At 38.5% G+C, this 21,095-nt stretch overlaps 1 protein-coding gene across 1 annotated transcript in view; it reads right to left on the bottom strand.

The window, feature by feature from the left end:
* TAB3 (TGF-beta activated kinase 1 (MAP3K7) binding protein 3) overlaps positions 1-21,050 on the bottom strand; it is a 38,706-nt gene extending 17,656 nt beyond the window's left edge. The window contains exon 1 of the mRNA XM_057385645.1: positions 20,771-21,050. The gene's annotated coding sequence lies outside the window, so the exon portion shown is untranslated. The remainder of the gene's footprint in view (positions 1-20,770) is intronic.
* Between the last annotated feature and the right edge of the window lie 45 nt (positions 21,051-21,095).

The raw sequence follows: 21,095 nt of genomic DNA, 5'->3' as shown, positions 1-21,095 counted from the left end.
TAGTTACATACAACTGAACAGCTTTCTCCACCTTTCTTCCCAYCCCAGTGAAGTCAGCCTAACTTAACCTGTTAAAACAATTTATAAACAAAACCACTTTTTACTGGTTTAACAAGCTTTCCCTGCACATGCATAYCCACTGAACATCACACCACTGTGTAAAGGAAGAATAAAGGGGAAAAAGGGGAAAGGAACATGGGACCAAGAATACCACCTCCCTCTTTTCAGCACATCAGCCATCTGATCTGTTAAAGCTGTAACAAGAAGACACCTTCAGCTAAAGCAGTCTTGGAACAAGAGTACCAAAGTAGCTCTTGTGTAAACAGCACTGAATCAGGATGGAGATCTACCAAATGCTGTCATTACCAGAATTAAGACAGAGACCAAGAAAGCTGCCGATCAGCTGAAGTTACCACCAGGTCGGAAYTGAAAGGGCAGTTCAAACTCCACATCACTGGCCTACCATCCATGTAACAATAATRCTATTCTCTACTAAAACGCTTTCTGGAAACTATGAGGGACCACATGATTACAGGCAGCAGCTCTTTATCACTGGTATGATTATACCCCCTACATCYCTTTGACGCATTGGTTACATGTTTCCAAAGGCCAGGATACCATCCTTACACTGCTTGCCAACAGTAACACATGAGAAGACAAGATACTAATTAGCTCAACCTACATGTTTAGTATTAGACTAAGGATTAGTATCTTCGGGGTTTACCTAATACTGTGGTTTTAACAAGTAAATACAATTTCAGCCAAAGTCTACATTACTGCATCATCACATCCCAATTCCACTTCTGCATTTCAGTACGCAAGTAGAAGTTAAGGTGTATAATTATTGTGGTACTTCCTATAATGACTGCAAACACAGCAGAAAAGCTGTTGAACAGCAACGTTTTTGTAAGTAAGTTTGTATACAACCAGAACATTTGAAGATGCAGATTCACATCTTCATGTGAGTTGCTCCACATAAAGGATTAACTACACAAAAACGTGTTTTTTAACATCCCATCCCTTAAATACCTATTATTTAATAGGCATCAATTATAGCCTTGTAAACATGCCCAGCATATGACCTGGCTGCAGATACAATCATGTAATCCCACCTCTAATCCTTGAGCAGCCTCTAGAACCACTGTCATCTTAAATTCAAAGGTGCTTGCCTGTACCAGAACATTACACTCACTATAATTATTTAAAATCATCACAACTTATAAATTCCAATACTGAAAAGAAAGAGAAAAGATTTGTACACTAAGTTTGCATTTATTTAACCATTTAAATAAACAAAATCATTAACTCATCCAGCAATTATCAAAACATAWCAATCCAATTGCTCTTGTAGCAAAGGCAGCAAATGATTTTCTGGTAATGTGACATTGTCTTAAAGACTTGCTAGCTGGAAGATCTTAAAATCTCAGAAACATAAGAAATTAAAGTGTTATAACAGAGCCAATAGCAATTTTTCCTTCAGTCACACACTCACTGTATAAACATGGTATGTAACAAAACCCAAGGATTAYTCTTCCCTGCAGCAGGAGAGCTAAAATGGTTTTTAGTATCAGAATGACCATTTGTTAGGGAAGTTTTCTTTATTTACAGGCTGATACATCCCACAGCTTTGGGACTGTATTGCTTCACATAGTAGCAAAGACACAACAGAATTTAAAGACATTTTATCAGTCCACACAGACTTATACAGTTCAACAAAGCAAAATAAAAGCAGTCAGCGTTTAAAGYTGAGCTCAGCATGCTGCTGCCACTGCTCTGAATGACTGGCTATGTCAGTAAAACCACAGCTTCATGGTTTGGCAAGCTGTCTTCTGATGAACAGTCATTCACTTGTATAAAAGATCAACAGATTCATAAATCCCTGTATGGTAGGAAGGCAAARTAAAGCACAATAAAGAGGTATACAGCAGAAAGAAACTAAAAATAAAGCTGACAAGCTATCACTGCTGACCAATTGATCTCTTATGGTAAAGTTATACAAGCTCTCCTGACCACTCTATATCCCTGTCCATACAACAGTTACCCAGATGTGTCATGTGATGGCCTAGACCAGCTCAGAGTACTAAAATGGAATATAAATCATTAAAGTCAGCATGATTAGAATACTATCATCTCAGATGGCTGAAAAGGGATTGTAGAGCAACAAAAACCATTCCTTCACTTTTTTTCCCCCCAGTAGCTTAAACTTAAGCAGTGATCAGCTTTATCCATCTCTTTCCACAGATTCTATAAATGAGGACTATTGCAACACAGTGTGGTGTGTCCTTATCACACAAAAGCAATATGCAACTGTGAGGTAACAGAAACCTGGACAGAAGAAACCCATTTTCAGCAGAACAGTGACACTGCCTAGAAACATGAGTCAGGCATAATGAGGTTTCATCTGTAATCTCTGGGCAAGCATGTTAATTACACAGGTTGTTACAAAAACTTAAAAAATCATAATCACCATTCCCTCTTAGGCACGTATTTTGTGTTGTTTTGCATGTTTTGAGGGTACTTTGCTTTTCTCCCTTTAATTACACTCTGCCATCCTTAKAAGCCATCAACATCTAATGAACAAGTGTTTAGTGTTACTCATGTACTGTTTTCTCTCTTCCTCTACATCACAGAATTATTAAGGTTGGAAAAGACCTCCAAGATCATCAAGTCCAACCTCTGACCAAATACAACCATGCCCACTAAACCATATCACCAAGTGCCATGTCTACTCATTTTCTAAACACTTCCAGGGATGGTTACTCCACCCTGCCCTGGGCAGACTGTTCCAATGTTTACCCATTCTTCCAGTGAAAAAAACTTTCCTAATACCAGTGTGAGCCTCCCCTGASCCAACTTGAGTACCTTTCCTTTTGTTGTACCTCTAGTTATATGGGAGAAGAGACTGAACCCCACCTGACTTCAACCTYCTTCCAGGTAGGTGAGGCTGAGTGATGAGGTCACCCCTGAGGTCTCCTTTTCTCCAGGCTAAAGTCCCAGCTCCCTCAGCTGCTCCTCAGGATACCTGTGTTCCAGACCCTTCACCATCTCCATTACCYTTCTCTGGACATGCTCCAGCACCTCAATGTCCTTGCAGTGAGGGACCCTAACTCTGTCTTTTCAAACTAAACATTTATGTAAGATAATATTTACAACATTGCTTTGGAGGCAAAAGGGGTGAAACTCATCTGAGTTGTATACAAGTCAAATCTCCATAAAGTAGATTTTAATACCTACATTACACCAGGAAATAGTAAAAGGTGAATGATGAGAGGACCACTTAACTGGAACAACAATACTCATTTWAGCAAGGTGCTTGGCCAGTAATTCCCCTACCAAGTCACAGCATGGTCTGAATGGGACTGGACCCTCAATGATCATCCCAGTTCCAAACCCTGCTGATACCAGGTTGCACAAAGCCCTGTCCAGCCTGATCCAGAACMCTGCTAATGATGRRGCATCACTTRTCTGAGCAGCCTGTTCCAGYGTCTYACCAACCTAATCATCAGAAATGTCYTCYTTATGTCCAATCCMAACCTACTGTCATTCATTTTAAAAMCTCTGCCCCTCATCCTGTCATGACAGATCTTGGTAAGAAGTTTCCTTTAATTTTTCCACTAAGTCTCATACACTGAGAGGCTCCATCACAGAGTAGTAAATACTAGAGGAGGAATTTATGGTTCTCTCTCTCCAATGAGCAAGCAGACRCAGCTCTTACTACAGTGCAAAGTTACAAAAGAGTAAGTTTCCAAGGCATAGTTCAGGAATGATGCTAACATGCCATGAGTACCMGCTTCCAGAAGGGCTCTGCAGAACACCAGGCACAACCAGAAGTTGCAAACACCAGTGAGTTTGTACAGCTCACAGATAAACCTCAGGTTACMACAAGTATCACAATTGTACCCAAAGCTATGAGAACAATGAACTGGCTTTCTTACCAGGACATATGAGCTATGATTTCTGACTGAACATTTGGGAAATAAGGCTGTGTTTGAGAAAATCCTGCAGGGAACAGTACACTGTCAGATTTCCTAATTCATCAACTTCTCTGTCGGCCCTGCTAAAAGCAGTTCTATGATAATGCAAAAAGTTTTTGGTAGCGATATCTTATTTTGGGAATCAAAGTGAGCCAGAAAGGATACAAGCAAATATGAAACTGAGTATCTACTACACAACATTGGAAAAAGTCTACGGCAAATTTATGGATCATAAACTTCAGCTTTTTCTTGATTTTAAAGTACAGCACACTATTCATATTTCCAAGTTTAGGAACTACCAGAAGCTGAGGTTTATACAAGAGAGAAACAAAGCTAACAAACTGCAAAAATACTGGACTATCATTTAATAAATAATTAGTTTGAGCAATTTCCTTATCAAAGTTTGAGATTAACACTTCTCAAAGCAGCAATGTCTCCAAATACTGCTATGGATTCTGAGTTATCTGCAGGGCATCAGTCTGAATCTTGACCAGCTCAACWGGAATTTAGTATTGTTCCAGTCTGAGATGCTTGATAGCTCCTACACAAGGTAAGTCATTCTCTGCATTAGCCCCTACTTCTACATCATAAATTCATTGCTATACACTGATTCACCTGTAAAACATTCAGAACAGGCTTTGTTCCTAAGATATATTTACAACTGTCAAAACATGAGTCTTTCCACAAGACACTTCTACAAAATGAAACACTGCATGTACTTCTGTAAGCATTCAGATCACTAAGAACTCACTAAAGCCAGAAGCACAAAAAGTCTCAAGACTGAAGTCATAATTTAAAAAAAAACCAAAACAACTGAACAACCAACCCACTACATTTGGATTACTCACACCAACTTGTAAAATTTCTGTGTTATCTACACTCATAAATCAACTGTTACACATTCCAATGGCTAGTCACAAAATTAGCCTAAATGGGTCCCTCACTTTTCTTTACCTTTTCACTTTGTTTTTTTCATTAAAAATGCCTGGTCTAAACAAATGAAATGCTATCAATAAATCTCCACAAGAGATTGAAAGAGCTTACTGAAAGAGCTCCACATGCTACCAAAGAAAATTTCACCTATTTGAATTAAAATTGTAGTATTAGAATTAAGCAATTTTTAAAGGAGAGAAGACAGAAAATTTCTAAACCCACTGTTTAAATAWCAGGTTTCCTGCTTCTGACATACCTGTAAGACTTTTGTGATGGCTTACCATAGTAGTGCAATAAATAACACTTGAAATAGTTTAAAATAAACAGACTAGTACAATTTTTCTGTTAAGACTCTGATGAGCTTTTCTGTGACAAAACTTGATAATACTCTATATTCAATACACTGATTGAACCAGATTTCTATTTGGTTGRTAACTGCATACATGGAAGAGTTTTACAGAATGCAGACAATTTCTGTAACACACCTTGTCTTAAACAGTCACATTTTTCTGCATCATTGAGAAAATTATCACAAAGTATATTTACACCCTAAAGAAGAAGTATTCTTTTTCCTATAGAGACAGAAGAGACTGTAATTACCACTAGTTTCAACTGTAATTACCACTAGTTTCAAGTTCACTGACCAGTGTAAGTTTATTAGCAGCCCACACAAATGACAACTCTGCAAAAGTAATCTCAATTTCAGACTGCCTGCACATTTTATTCCCTACGTCTTCTAAACCCAATATGACCAATTCAGGAGAAAATCACAGTGGGGAGCACAACACCCAGAACTCTCTGGCCTGATGACAACCAGCCACTCCTCACTTCAGCCATCTGAAACCTAAGGAAAGACCCTAAATTAAAAAGAAGKGGAGTGAGGGGATGACAGAACTACCTTTCAGGATCCACATCTAACACAAACTGATGGAGGATAGACTCTTCATATATGAAACTGAGGAGGGAAGCAAACATGCACATATAAAAAGAAACAAAAACTAAGACACAACAAGGAAGAAAGCTGATAGAAAAAAAACCCAAGGAACATACAGGAGTCAATATAGAACAGCAGTACAGAAAAATACGAACCATACTCACTACAGCAGAAGAACATCAACTTCCATTTTTTAAGTTTTGAATTAAGCTTTGGTGGCCTGACTGTGTAAATTTCTTTGATGTGAATAATTGCTATCATATACAATGAACAAGTTAYGCAGCGTGCCTGTCTTTTCTGTCATTCCAGAAGAATTTGTTAACATAAGGAAATGTAACTTGGACCTTGCTGATTCTGTGATATCCTCTGACAAGTCTTTACAAGAATACCCACTCAAAGGAGTGTTGCAAGACAGTCACATCAAGAGTTTACACATCACATTACATGAATGTTTATTTATGTTTATTTCAATATAACACTGACACATTGAGGTTATCCATAATCACATTTGTACATCTATAGATGCTTGACCTTGCCCCATAGTCAAGGAACTGTTCTACCCGATTTCCTTGCAAAGCAGAAGACATCTTAAAATTAAAAAAAAAAAAATCTGCCAACAACGTAAATACATGCAGACATGTATAGGTATGTAGAGATACATGTATTTACACAGATGTCATATAAGCCATAGATTATGCTTTTAACATCTTTTTTTCTTTGCTTTTGGAGGTAGAGAGGGAAGAATGCTTTAAAACCAATTTTTTCTTTCTGCAACATGATTTGTTTTCTTTTTTAGACCACAACCATCTTCTATTAACACTAYTTTATATCAKCTTAGCCCCAGAYTAAYTTCCTGCAGAGATGTGCCTTASATACTACAAAATGCAGACATTTTGMAATRTTTTCATTCTGCACTRCATTCTCTATTAAAAAAATACTAATGGGAGACCTAAAGAAAGGTCTGGTGAAAGGAAAGCTGTGAGTTTTCCCTCTTTCCATACAACACAGCTGTTGCAGCAAGAAACACTGGTAGGTAAGGTAATATTTAAACAACCAACACTCAGATAAAGCTGTAGCTGTCCTGTCTATGGAATTGCTTGAATAGCAATTCTCCACATGGAAGTCTTGATATTTCAGATTCACTTGTTCTATAACCTTGGGCCAGAAACAGAAGCCAAAAAAAGATAATGGAAAGACTACAATAYGAATACAACTGTTCATCCTAAAATGCACTGATGCTTTTCTGCCAAAATTCTTGTACAATTTCAAAGGCCTTGAAGAGTATCCAATATCTTTACTTGAAAAAAGCTTTAGAGTATCTTCTTCCTACAGGGAGCTCCAAACCAGCTGGGTTTAACACCTGAGAAACTACAGATAACAGCAGGAAAATTGCAGGCACCTACACTAAACCTTTTAATGAACAAAATGAATTTCTGCTTAGAGACACAGAATGGGCTGGATGGCAAGGGATTTTAAGTCACCTAATTCCAAACCCACTGCCACAGAAAGGCACACCTTTCATTAGATTTATATTTAATAAATGCACATGCATATAGATATAGATGTTTGTTGATATATTTTTATTTATTATTTATATTTCTTGTATTTATTGCTTTTCACAAATTAAAAATCTAATAGCTACCCAGTAAATTCTTCTGTTGCCAACTCAATGCAGTATTCAAAGTCTGTACATTTGAMAAATGARTACTTACAGCTAATGAAYATTCTATTCTAATAATGCAGCAGTCTTCRTATTATCAAACAACTTGCATGCTCTTCAGTGCACTCTGGGCAGAGGACACAATTTTTAACTGTTTTTTTTTCTGACTATTTAAAATTAAATTGAAAGGTTAATGAACTATAATCTCTTGTAGGTCAGCCACAGCTACACAACAGCACAAACTCCTCCTAAAAACCACACTTCAGCTCTCCCTCCAAGGCTTTAAGACATGACTTTGATAGTTTAACCAAAGCTGTGCTTGCAGTCTGAACACCTTAGTTAGTCAACTCAATGACACTGTCTGCAAAGGCAGTTGGCAGTATTCAGGTCATCAGTCATAACACTTGTTTATTTTTGTTGGTCTGACACCAGGCCAGAAAATTTCAAATCCAAGTGATGAGATTAACGCAATTGCTGGCTGGCACACGTGTAGCTTTTTACATACAGCTGARCATAAAAAGACCAATTTTGTGATGATGGAGCTGGATGCCTCTTTCACAGAGCCTGTGATTGCAAGCTACAGTAAGAACATGTTAAAYCACTCTGTGACTGTATAGAATCAGCCTTGTATACAAAGTGAAGGGAAACAGGTCCTTGACTACTAGGCAGTCTTTCCACAGTTGACATTGCATGGCTGGCTGATGGTGAAGTTACAAGTAAATGTCAGGTATGGATACAGAAAAAAATTGTATAAATCTAAATAGGAGACAAAATAAATGAGGCACACTTTCTGAAACTTTCAGGAATAAGTAGTATTTGACTTCTCAAAGCATTTCACCCAAAAGTCCCAACTCTTCAGGTCTTTACAATACCTTATTTTTATTCTACATCATAAATATCCTTCCAAATGCAAGTTACACAKGCATGTTAAACACTTCAAGCAATCAGCATTTCTCTAAAGCCAAATCATTTCCACACTGATCTGCCTTACTGTACTCCATTAAGGTTGGTAGGATAAACTACACTGATTTCATTTCCCTTTTAGGAAGTTATCCTCATAATCCTGCTTTAGAAGAAGAAAAAAAAWCACTAGGGCTCAAAGGCAGTTTCAACTTAAAATAGTTACTAACTCATTCTACTCTTAAAGAGGTTTGGATTATTTCTCAAAAACAAAAATATACTGTCCAACAGCTCAAGGTGCGTACAGTCTCCAAAAYCCATGTCCTCCTTTGCTTTAATAGACCTCTCTCTTCTTACAGGATTTAGGGAGCTTTGTGGATAACTCAGTAAAGCAGTAKCAAAAGAACTGTTGAAATGTTCTCTACACTACACTGAACTTGCTCTGGTATTTGTGCTGTGCTCAGGGCTCTTCACCTCCACCAGAACACAAGATTGGAACACYCACCCAACAATCTGAGTGTCTCAGATGCRACACAAAAATGCAAAAGCCTTTCTTTCAGCTGTCACAGAGGTTTCCCTTGCTTAGATACTGTGGCAAAGGAAGAGATGTGGTATTAAGTTAGTTCTTTAACCAATCTCTCAATTTCTTTACTGTAAGTGGCAGTATCCTTAAGTGTTATAGAAAGCAACAATATGGAGCATGCCCAGTTCTTCATGTAGTAACTAAGAATTTTAAACTTTACAAACCAATCTTTTGGTTTAAATCCCTTGARTCTTAGAAAGGCATCATTTACTGAGAACATAGAGGGGAAAAAAGAAAAAAAAAATCAAGGTCATATCTTCCCACAAATCCAATGCAGCCTTATATACAACAGGAGATTAGACAGTAGAAAAAAATCTAAAGTTCAAAAGAACTTGCTGTCTCCCCAGGCCAGCCAAGCACAACTGCCATCAGAGTACTCCCCTGAGGCCAGTAAGTAACACACAATGCCTGCCCCAGACAAAGGAGCACAAAGTGAGAGATTTGTACATTTCTGAACTAGAAAAAAAACAGTTGAAAGCAAGAGTGTATTAAAATAACATGGTAATCTGATGGCTTGATTCTGCAATCATAGCTCAAGCAGTCACACCCTCTGCTTCACCAAACAGCCCAATGACTCCTTCAGAATTCTCACATTACTGCAAACAAACTCACAGCCCTAAGCATTTACACAACTCACACTCAAGTGTAAGCTTTCGGTTCTCTCTGCTTTTAAAGGACAGGGAGGAGAAGGAAGGAGGTGAAAACCTTTGACATTTTTAGTGCTCTTTAAGCACAAGCCTTATTCTATTTTGTTCTGTGTCATTCCTCCCCTACAGGATGGAAAGCAATGCCACACATTCAGGCCAAATAAGCTGAGCAATACCCTAACAGACCTGTTAAGTTTGACTATAAATCACATGCAGATACTCTGTTCCTTCCAACTGCTGGAGAAATATGCAAATTAAGTCATTAGATACCTCTGAGAAGCATGCTCTTTGAGTCAGCATCAGCTTTAAAAAAGCAAAGGTAATTCATGCTCCAAAAAACCTCAGATAATAAAAAAATAATTGATACTTATTTTCACAATTTCACACCACCAGTTTTCCATTACGGTGAACCAAACTCACTACTGTTTAAAGCTTGGGGGTTTCTTGGTTGAAAAAGAATGGAATCTCTTTTTTTAAAACAATATTTACCCAAGAACCACAATCAAAAGAACCACCCCTTCTCCAACCTTACYGATTCTCTGTTTTAGCCAGCTTCTGCCAAGAAGGGTTACTGGGCTCCAGTCAGGGAATACACGAGACCTTGGATACTTGACAGACAGTAACTCTCCATCACTGTCKATACAGTTTAACCTGTGGAGTTACTCTTAATTCAATTATCTTATTACATMTCTTATCTAATTTTCACATAGATTAAAAATAGATTTCACACAAATTTTAGCATCTGCAGAAGAAAATGCACTCTCTACATACTTCTGCAAATACAGGATCTCCATTACTTTGATTATTTGTCAGATTTCCACACCCAATCATTCCTTTTGACAMGAAGAGCAACATTCTACATATTTGAAAAGTAAATGAACTGAACACAGTCCATAAACAAAACGGTCTAATGAGAAACTGCCTTTATAATAACATATTTCCAAGTATGTATAAGAGTAAAGACATTCTTTGTTATTATCCATGCTCAAATCAATCCAGAATAAATAGAAACTACACATAAAAAGARCCCCAAAACAGGTGCACAATTAAGCCACAGGTTCAAACACTGGAGTAATGACTTTCTACTTATTATTCACTAAGTAAACTTTCAATAACAACATAATGAAAGAATCATAATMAGCATGCTTAAATCTTATTAAAAATTCTCAACCTGTATTTATTACCAGAAGCAACTTTAAAAATTCAAATTATTATTTTAAAATAAGAACCAAATATGCAAATGAAAGCTCATTACTAGAAATCAACATTATATACACAGTTGCAAGGGAAAAGCAATACTGAAGATCCAAATCCATCCAATTTTTTTGTCCAGCATACAGCCGGTACAACTTAAAAAAAAAACACCAAGGAAACAGCAATACCAGAAAAAGAGAGTTGGTTTTGGCATTACTGCTGAATTCTGAAAAAAAAAATTAAAATTTGAAACAAGTGAGCATTAGGCACAAAATCCCTTTAACTTCAGGAAATAAGTTTGGGGGGAATGCTCAAAATCTTTGTCTAGGGAAGTATTTATCATCACACAATGCTCCGTGATAGCACACACTCTGGGTACTTCCACAAGAGAAAATTATCACAAAGGAAGTCTCTCCCGACTGTTTCATAATCACTTTAAACCAGTAAAAGCACAGYAATGCTGAAGAAAGAAGTTGCTTCTCCTTTCCTTTGAATGCTTGCTCCTCCCAACATACRACCACAAATCTAGAGACCAAATGGCAAAGTGGACATTACTAAAGCTAAACTGTGATTTATAAACACTAAATACTCAGTGTGGATTCACCTCAAAGCACCAGACCACCTTGTGTCATACTCAGACACAAATGTTGAGACTGAAGCAGGCAGCCAGGGTGAGAGAGGAAGAGAAAGAGAGAAACAGCAAGGGAGAGAGACAAGTGTTAGACCAAAGTGTCAGGATGGGATCTCACCACGAAGATCTGAGCAGACTCTCTGTTCAGGTAAGGCAGAAAAACTTRTAAGAAATTAGATTTTCCCATTAAGAAAGCAGTCCTAGTCACAGTCCAAGTGTAATTATTTGATTCCATTTAGCAGATTTCCTTCTGTTACTCAGGAATCTCACAGTTGCAAGGAACCATGCAACCAAGAGTTCTAGTAGCAGCCAATGTATTTGGTTAATCACACTTTACCCAGTGGTTTAGACACTCAAGTAAAACATGTAACATTTGTAGAAGTCTTATTTTCCAGGTTAAATGACAGAACAATCAGGATCTCTGTGAAATCCAAATTACCTCCATTCAAACAAGCCAGAAACCTAAAYCTTGGAGAAGAGTTGATTGTCTCAGCTTCCTGAAAATGTGCCTTCCTGAATCTTCATTTTCTTTTTTATTTGGGAGGATTGGGAAATGTYCTTAGCCTTGACCACAGGAAAAATAGAGCCATCAAACCAAATTAGTTATGAATTTCAGGGATTAGCAAATACGAATCACAGAACAGCAAAAATAATCCAAAAAGCAGGGCAAACTACACAAAATACTTACACTGTGATTGAAAAATGTTAGTATTTTGAGATACATAGAAGTGATATTAGTTTAATCCAGTGTAATGAAAGAATTAAAACACACATCTAAAGACAAGTTTGCAAACCTCACAGATCCCTTGTGGAAAGTTATTCTGCAGAAAGATTTACAATCATAGTAATATATTCAKAAGTTACTCATCTTTGACTACATCATAAAACTAATACAAATGTGATGTACTTGAATATATGTGTAATAAAAACCTATTACAATTCAACCTTGAAGTCTGCATCTTAGTAAATTCATTTAATGTTTAAGAAGTCTTTTTTCCATAGCTAGTAAACCCATTAACCATTAAAGAATCCCAATGCAATACAGCTATTTTACTGCCTTTTAAGAATGCATTATTTGAATCACCACAACAATACTTTCTGAATATTAAAAAAGAAAACCCACAAAAACCAAGAACAAAATCCCAATTTTTTGGCAGAGTATTTGTCTACTGAATAGTCTTTTAATAGCATTCTGTCATATTGTACATACCATCAGGTAACCAAACTAAGATGCTCATAGCACATAATATGGAATCACCACTAGTCCTGCACAAATAATCCCAAACATCAAGTTTTTCTGCTTGATTGACATTCATTATTGTTTAATAAAAAWTAAGATTATTTATGATTATATAACACGCTTATATAATTCACAAATTCTACTACACACAGAAATAAATTGCCCTACAAGCAATTTTATGTACACCATAACTTGCTGGGGAAATAAAACAAATACCACCCTCATCCCCATTAAACCAACTGTGAAATAAACAAACAAACAAAACCAAGCTCAGAAAAGCAGAAAAGAAAAGCTCTAAGCAAGTCTAAATGCACTTCCCTTAAGCATGTAGAGTTTTCATTTTCTGAACATACTGCACAGCCTGTACCATAAATAATTCCACTTAAAAAATGAGTGCATCTTACATAAACATGTGGCAAGTCAACCATTTTTACTAATGTCACTACAACCCACAGTGGCAAAAGAGTATGTAAACATGCTCAGTTCAGAAAGCAGAACTTAGGAACTAATTCAAAATATCCATAGTCCTTACTCCAAGGATGACTAAGACTACTAACAAAGCTTAAACACCAATATKCCATGACTTGACAAGKGGATAGAGTAATCCAATGATTATGYTCAGGAAAAGTTCAGAATAGCCCCAAAGCAGAAATTTGCTACCATCATGAGGACACAACTTCTCACATAAGACACATCTGATCTCTCTGGAATCTCTCTTCTAGCACATAATCAAAATGTAAGAACAAAAGATACCAAAAGGTCAATGTCGTAAGTACTTTCTTTTCACCTGAACCACAAARAAAACACTTAAACATTTTTTTCTTCTTCCTCTTCTAGAGTCCTAAGTACTCAGAAAACCTTACCTTTCAAAACTTTTAAAATATAAGAGACATTTAGAGAAYTKAGAACGGGATTCTTTAGGCTTCTTTACAGGAAGCTGTACCAAACAATGAGCTGTAGTATAGATTTTAACAGGATTCAGTGGTGGTGGGGAAAGCACATAAGGACTGCTACATTTTGTGAGGTCTTTCTAAAACTTAATTCACAGAGGTGAGTCACACTTTCYTATCAGCTCCCCAACACCATTCTTCCTTCAGCTACTTCTCTGAGCCATCAAGTCCAAGAACTGCARCCCCACAGGGATGGTGGCTTCAGTGAGCCCAAGACTTGCAATAAAAGGTTTTCTCCACCTCATCCAACCACCAGAAGAGTGAGCAGAATCTCTCTTTCAGAAGATATGGATTTCTTAAAAGGTAAGAGAAGTAGGAGCTCTTCCTCAGTCTTCTCTGTGTTTCCAGGTGGGGAATCCTCCATCAGACTGGAGACACCAGTCCACTATCACTGTGTTTCAGCCTCTCAATAACAGATGGACATGAGAACAAACTGCACTGGGACTTCTGAAGACAAAACCCAAGAACTGAACAGTACAAACAAGAACCAAACAGCACAAGCCTCCATGCCCTGATCACATCTTGGGTAACATATGCTCTTAGGAGAAGTGTCATAAATTTTTGCTACAACTTACAGAAAATGTCTCAGCTAAGGAAAAGCAGCTTTTATGTGACTGGGTGTTCCTCCCAAAATAGAAGTACTGTTTATCACAGTCTGTGTTGTTGGTACTAGTRCCTCCATGAGTAACAACAACAGAGATCAGAAGGAGATGCCTCAGTGTCCACATTACTATAGAAAGGTGTCACCCAACTGATGGAACTAAGAACATCAAGACCTGCTGTAGAGAGCTGCTGAAAGGATTCCTCTCATTGGAAAACTTCAAGTTGTCCTCTATAGAAGCAATCTCCCTCTTAGAGACCCCCTAGCCCTAGATGAAGGAACTCTCATTCCAACAGCTACGTGATTCTTTTGACTCTTTTTCTTTAATACAGTAGGTTATAATTTCTAAAGACAGACCAAAATAGCTGATCTTAGTCAGGTCTCTCTTAGGCCTAAGGCTACCTTCAGCCTCATTTACCTCAACTCCCCAATCTTGAAAAGGATTGGCAGGTAGAACATTTACTTGACTTGGAACTTTCTTTAAARCAAAAGAAGAATTTACWGTATCTACWGGCTGGGYTTCAAAAGCAAAGAGGCAGGTTTCATTTAAGAGGATCTACATTCTGCCATTAATAAACTTAATTCTTCTGCAACAGATGTGATAGAAAAACTCTTTTCCCTGTCTGACCTCTCTTCTTTTAAACTGGATATTGCAAGAAAACAAAAAATATTTGTTACAGAAAGCATCAATGAACTCAAACCAAAACAGAAGGAAGTGGATGTGAACAGGAATAATTATCTCAGTCACTGCCTGCTACTGAAACCAGTACACACTCAAGACTAACAGCTTCAGGTAAGAGCAAGAGAAAAAACAAAACTGCAAACATATTCCTGAGCAATTATTCAAAAAGCTATTAAATTCAAAATGCATGAAGCATTTTCAGACCAACAATGAGATTTGTTGCAAAACACCTGTATAAACACTGATGCTCATGAAGCTGGAACACCATGCAGACTTTAGAACCACATTTTCATGATGCTGCCCAAACAGCAGGGAACAAAGCACTGATAAAAGATTACAATAGCTGTTCCCCTGTGCTGTAGATTTGAAACTTACCAATGAGTTGAAAAACCCATTCTAATTACAAAAGCACTGAAAAATGTAATTTTTAAATATAATTTTATACAAGTGTTCCAAGTTCAGCAACAACACATTCAGCAACCACTGAAGTCCCATTTGCATATTACCACATCACCCAGCATCTAGAACTTGATCTTTACCAGGAAAGAACATTAAGTGACTTTTCAGCAAAAGTCCAGAAAATTACTTTCAGTTTTTAACACATTCAAATCAGCAGTGAGAGGAAAAATTATATTMRATGTAGTCCTTGCTAGCAGAAATTTAACCTGTTCATACTTTTTTGAGCAAATATGAAGCAACAGATGAAGTTGTACCAAATTAACACTTTGCCTCATCTAGACACGTCATTTCTGATCCAACATTAGCAGGGTTGCAGTGAGAATTACTATTCCTTCAAGATAATCACAAGAATTTCAGGGAAAAAAAGGCAGAAACACTTTAACACAATGCTCCGCAAAAGCCTAGTGCCTGGTTTACTATTTCTGCAAGCTGAACTTCAAGAACACCCACATGAAAGACAAGTTCTATATTTCTTTCATAACTTGCACAACATCTAGGTAAAAAAAAAAAAAAGGCAACAAAACCCAACCACCTCCTATTTATCAACTATTATTGATCCTGTGCCCAATGTGAAAGAACAAAACAAATCCATAACTCTTTCAAATGCTAGGAAAATACGTCCATATATCTTGAATCAAGCCAAAGTATACAAACTCCCCACWGAACACAAAGAATYACACTTGAGGATTTATACCAATGTGACAAATAACATACAGAGAACAAAACAAGCCCTTTTGTAATGTAGCTGTGATACTGTAAACCAGGAAGAATTGTTCAATCAGATGAGACTTGAGGGCAAATTACCTTAGGAATAGGTAACCAAGGAATCAAAAAATGAAAGCTTAAAGCTGCAACAAGATTAAAATACCACCAATGCTGTGGACCTTTTTACCACATCTGGTAAGAAACAGCYAATACTGAATACAGTTCATTAAACCATTCAAATTTTTCCTGCCACAACATCCAAGACAAATACTAATAGTAACAGGTTTTTTTTTTTAAAAACATCTCAATTTGTCCCTAGATCAAACATTATTTCACAGAACTTGACCCACTTTTCAAATTAATATACACTTTAGTGCATATACAATTTCATTTGAGAGCATTTCATTATGAAAGTAGAAMAAGATTGATTGCACAGAATCTGCTGAAAGGTGTTTTCAAGAAAACACTCTTAATGATCTACCAGCAAGCCCCCATGCAGGTAGGAAAAAATCTGTACTTGAGCTGTAACAGCCAGGCTGCTCAACATTCTGACTGCAGCAGAATGACCTCTCCCTCATTTAAGACTTTGCTATTTGCTTAAAAAGCCCCCTGGTTTACACAATTCTCTGAAAAGACCAAAAGGAGAAGTAATTTTCCTTGCAATAGAGCTAGATTAGGACAAAACTTGTAATTCAGGTTTTRAAACACCACTACTTTGAATTCAGGCCCTTAATAAAATAAAGCCCAACAGAAACTGAAGAAATAAGGCTTCCTGAAAATACAAAGCTGTATATAGCTTTAACAGAGATGGCATTTTTCACTTTTATACTCTAGTGCCATGCTGGCTGTTATGAAATACTTGAAAAGGGAGAAACATTCTAAGTAGTAATCAATGGGGTGTAAGAATATTGAAATGCTACTTCCACTTTGACATTAAGCTGAGACAGACAGTGTGATCTATCKAGTATAAGTAATCTTCAAAACGAAAAAAAGAGCAAGAATGCCAAACAATAAGAACTCACCACACAACTTGAACTGTATCTGTATCATACTGTAACATTGTCTCACCTTCCCACATACCGAATTTTGTGACATGTATTTCAGATTCCCAAGTCAATAAAAATGCTTGTGATGTTTTTTTCCAAAGTTATGCACGTGAGTCTCCCGGATACCAAGAGCAAGCACAGTTGGTTAACCACCTCTTAAACACTGACTGATACAGCACAGAAGTTGCTGACCAACCACTTCCTCACATAAAACAGGAGATATCCAGGATGCATATTCAGTACCACAGACCCACCTGCACTATCACCATTTGTCTGGAGCTGGCAAAAGCAATTTGCTAAGTGTTAYGAGCACATTCCCAATTTGAAAGGCTTTCAAAGGCCAACTTTGACTGATTCTTGAAGGTTTGGCAAACTACAAGAAYCTATTGTAGGAGTGTTTTCAACCAACACCTTCAACATTTGCACATGCGAGTCTAAACAAGCACTTCAAAACTCAGCTTTCCATTTACGGTGAGAGCTTCACACATGAGAACTGGCACCATGACATCCTCACACATTCAACCTCTGCAAAATGGTTCTCAACCTCTCACAAGAACAAGACAGTCACTACTGCCCTTTGGACAGTAGTTTAGTTTACTATGCCCATGCAAAAATAAGATTACCGAAAATTTGAATTATACAGACAACTGAAAGAGTTCCAACTTAAAAAAAAAAAAAAAAAAAGACAACAATAGACAACTTTGGCAGGGATTTGAAAGTAAATCCCTAATATCAGTTTACTGCATTAGGTAGCACCAAAGATTTTCAGTTTGGCTTTATTTTTTAGTTTGAGTAAAGTCACTAACAGGGACAGGAGAAGATATTGCAAAACCACAAGCCACAGACAGATATTTCTACCATGTCCCTTAAAACCAAAAGTAGTCCAAAAGGTGCTCATGATAATGTTTCAGGCTTTGTATGAACCCTCTCTTAGTCTCACACTCCATTTGCCACCTGTCTTTCAATCACACCATGTAACAAAAATAACTTCCRCTAGAAACACCTTCAGTTATACTTTACTTGCACTTATGTGTGCACATGCAGGTACAAACTCACCAGGCACTGCACCTACTTCATCTCACAGCACTGGGAACAGCAGCATCATAGATGCTCCAAGAGYAGAATGTGTCATACCATCCTTGAGTTGGATGACTAAGCACACACAATACATTTGACATTACCCAAAATTTACTAGATTTGATCACTTACTCAATGACTTGATCATCACTAAAATACCTTTGGTGTCAAAAAAAGTAAATCAAAGGCTTTTGCTTGTGTTAAGTGATTTTGCTGAAACACTGCAGCTGTGAAAGTAGGGATATGAAAATCACCCCAGCTGAAAACACAGCTCTTCGAAAAATAATTCAATAAAACATCTTTCCAAATTATTATGTACTGCAGTACATATCCACACAAGTCTTGCCCTAACCAAGAATATTTGYGCAGGTCATACTTTGAGGCTATTCATGCTGCTTACAAATACATACAAAATGAATCATCACAGGTTTGAAGTCAGGAGAAACCATCTACAGACCAGCGCAACCAAAAACTTAATTTAAGCACTACATAATTCTTGCAAGGGGACAGAGGTGAGTTATTACTGGATAACCCAAAGAATCACATTAATGTATTCTCTTGGATGACTTCAAAGGAGTCTTTTTCCATTAGGATTACCTTTTACTCTGCAACTCCACAATCAAAGCAAAGACATCACCACATATGGCTGAAAGACACAATACCTCACTCCATCTAGTCTTTCTCAAGATGAAAACTTATCGAAAGAAAAAGGAGCCTCAAATAAATCCAGGAAACAACAATAATGGACACAGAACTGACAATACCCTCTTTACATTTACCTGCATTTACTGACTGTAAAGGTCATGACCCAAGCCGAAAAAAAATACATCATAAAAGTACAGATTCATAATAAGAATACATCCACTTCTCGAGCTACCTGTGTTCAAACCAAAAGATTCAAGATTAAAGGCATGCTTAAATGGTGATTTTATTATTCTTTACTAATKTGTGCAAAATTGGTATGTTGGTAATTTTATGGGTGAACTGAGACAGCCTCTGTATACATTAATACAGACTGTTATGGCACTCTTCAGATTGCTGCTATCAACAGACACCATTCACAAGGCAGCACAAAGGGCAAGTTTTAACAAATGTTGTGAAATACTTTATTTTTAAGAATCCTGTTCCTGTCTCTCTACAAAGAGGAAATGAATTTAACATTTCTTCTTTTTACATGAAATATGTTAACTGCAAATACTTAAGGAGGAGCAGAAGAAAGTATTGCTTTTCTCACAGATCTAGAAAACAAAATTAAAGTTACCATAACAGTAACTGGCCTTTGATCATGCAAGCTTTACCTGTAAGTTTTAAGAGCTCTGTAATACTAAGTCCTCTGGAAACATAAGTGGTCAGGTAGACCTGCTACAGAACATAAGCCTATAAAGAAATACTACTCAATTTTGTCACAGTAAACACCAGCACTAAAAATAACAAACACGTATTAACACACTGGATAGGTTGACCTGACAGCTCTCAATATTTATTTAGAATGGAAGAATAGCATCTTCAAACTGGTTAGCAGTGAGACCTTCCATGACTATTTTATGAATGCTTACCTGAACACAGTGTCTTACTTTAACTTTTTCTATTATTTTTAAAGCATGGCATTTCTGAGCCATTCCATATTTTTGCACACAGGGAGTYTCTACCAAACTCTAAAGTATAGATACTCCCAAACCATCTAAGCAATTGCCTTTCATCTCCTTGTTTTCTCCTTGCTARAGCAAGGAAACAACGGCCAATATCATGTTACAAGTTATGTTTGAACAAGAGGAAAAGCACAGTGACTGCATAGTCCYAACACTGAACAGTATCAAGCTGTAAATAAGAGCTGCATCCATCCACCATATCCACCTACATAAAAAAAAATAATAAAAACAAACCAAAACCTTAAAATGAAACTCGAGTTAATCTTCCTCAGAGCCAATACAATCGATAAGATCTCAAACCCAACCTGAAGCCAAGACTCTGGACAGAGCACAGCTAAGGCCTTGCTACCTTTGGGGGCCTTCTATTTCTAGAGCCAAGGCACAGCAGCAGCAGCATCGCGCTGCAGTCACGTCCAAGGAGCAGTGGCAGCGTTTACCTGYGAATCCATTTGCTTTTTATTAATTAATTTATTTATTCTTACGCAGCAAGAGCAGCATCAGTGGCCCAGCAGACASCACAGACCCTGCTGAGGGGACACCCTTACGGGATCCCCGGGCAGTCCGCCCGCCTCGCTCCGCAAAGGGCTTCAAAAACAAAGACCAAAGTTTTCCCTGCTCGGTGCGTGGGAGTGCGGCAGCAAAACAGGAGCCAGGATCAACACGAGCCGCCTCCCGTCACCACACCCGGGCCCACGCAGGGCAGGACAGCCCCTGCTCCCCGGGGCAGCCCGGCTGTGTCCCCCGGGACGGCTCCAGCCCGCTCCCACCGGGAGAAGGGGGGACACCCACAGCCCGGCGGGACGGGGGGAGCGSGGGGTGCCACCCGAACCTCCCTCACGGACTCCCGGCCCTGCCCGCCCCCGAATTCACCCCCCACACCTCTCCCGCACCACCGCCCCCCTCACCGTGCTGCGCTGGGGGCTCGGCTCCGGCTGCGGCTGCGGTTCCGGCGGCTGCATTCCCGCCCCCCGGCTGTGCCCCGGGCCCCGCCGCGGGGGGCCCCCCGCTCCTGCTGAGGAAGGGGGGAGGGAGAGGCGCTTGCCCCGCCGGGAGCGGGCGCGGGGAGCCGAGGCTGGAGCGAGGAGCGGGGTCCCGGGGAGCGCGGCCGGGAAACGCTTCCGGGCTCAGTGCGGGGCGCTGGGGCCGCCGGGCGGGGCGGGGCCCCGGCTGCGCCCAACGGCATCCGACATGGCGCGGCCCGCGCGCGCCGGACCGCGCGGCTCTCGCGAG

Source organism: Malurus melanocephalus, unplaced genomic scaffold (genome assembly GCF_030028575.1).
Source record: "Malurus melanocephalus ecotype Western Australia unplaced genomic scaffold, MMel_1.1 scaffold_850, whole genome shotgun sequence".
In the NCBI taxonomy this organism is placed as follows: Eukaryota; Metazoa; Chordata; class Aves; order Passeriformes; family Maluridae; genus Malurus; species Malurus melanocephalus.
Note: the sequence above shows the minus strand (reverse complement) of the source record. Positions and strands in the feature narration are given on the sequence as shown.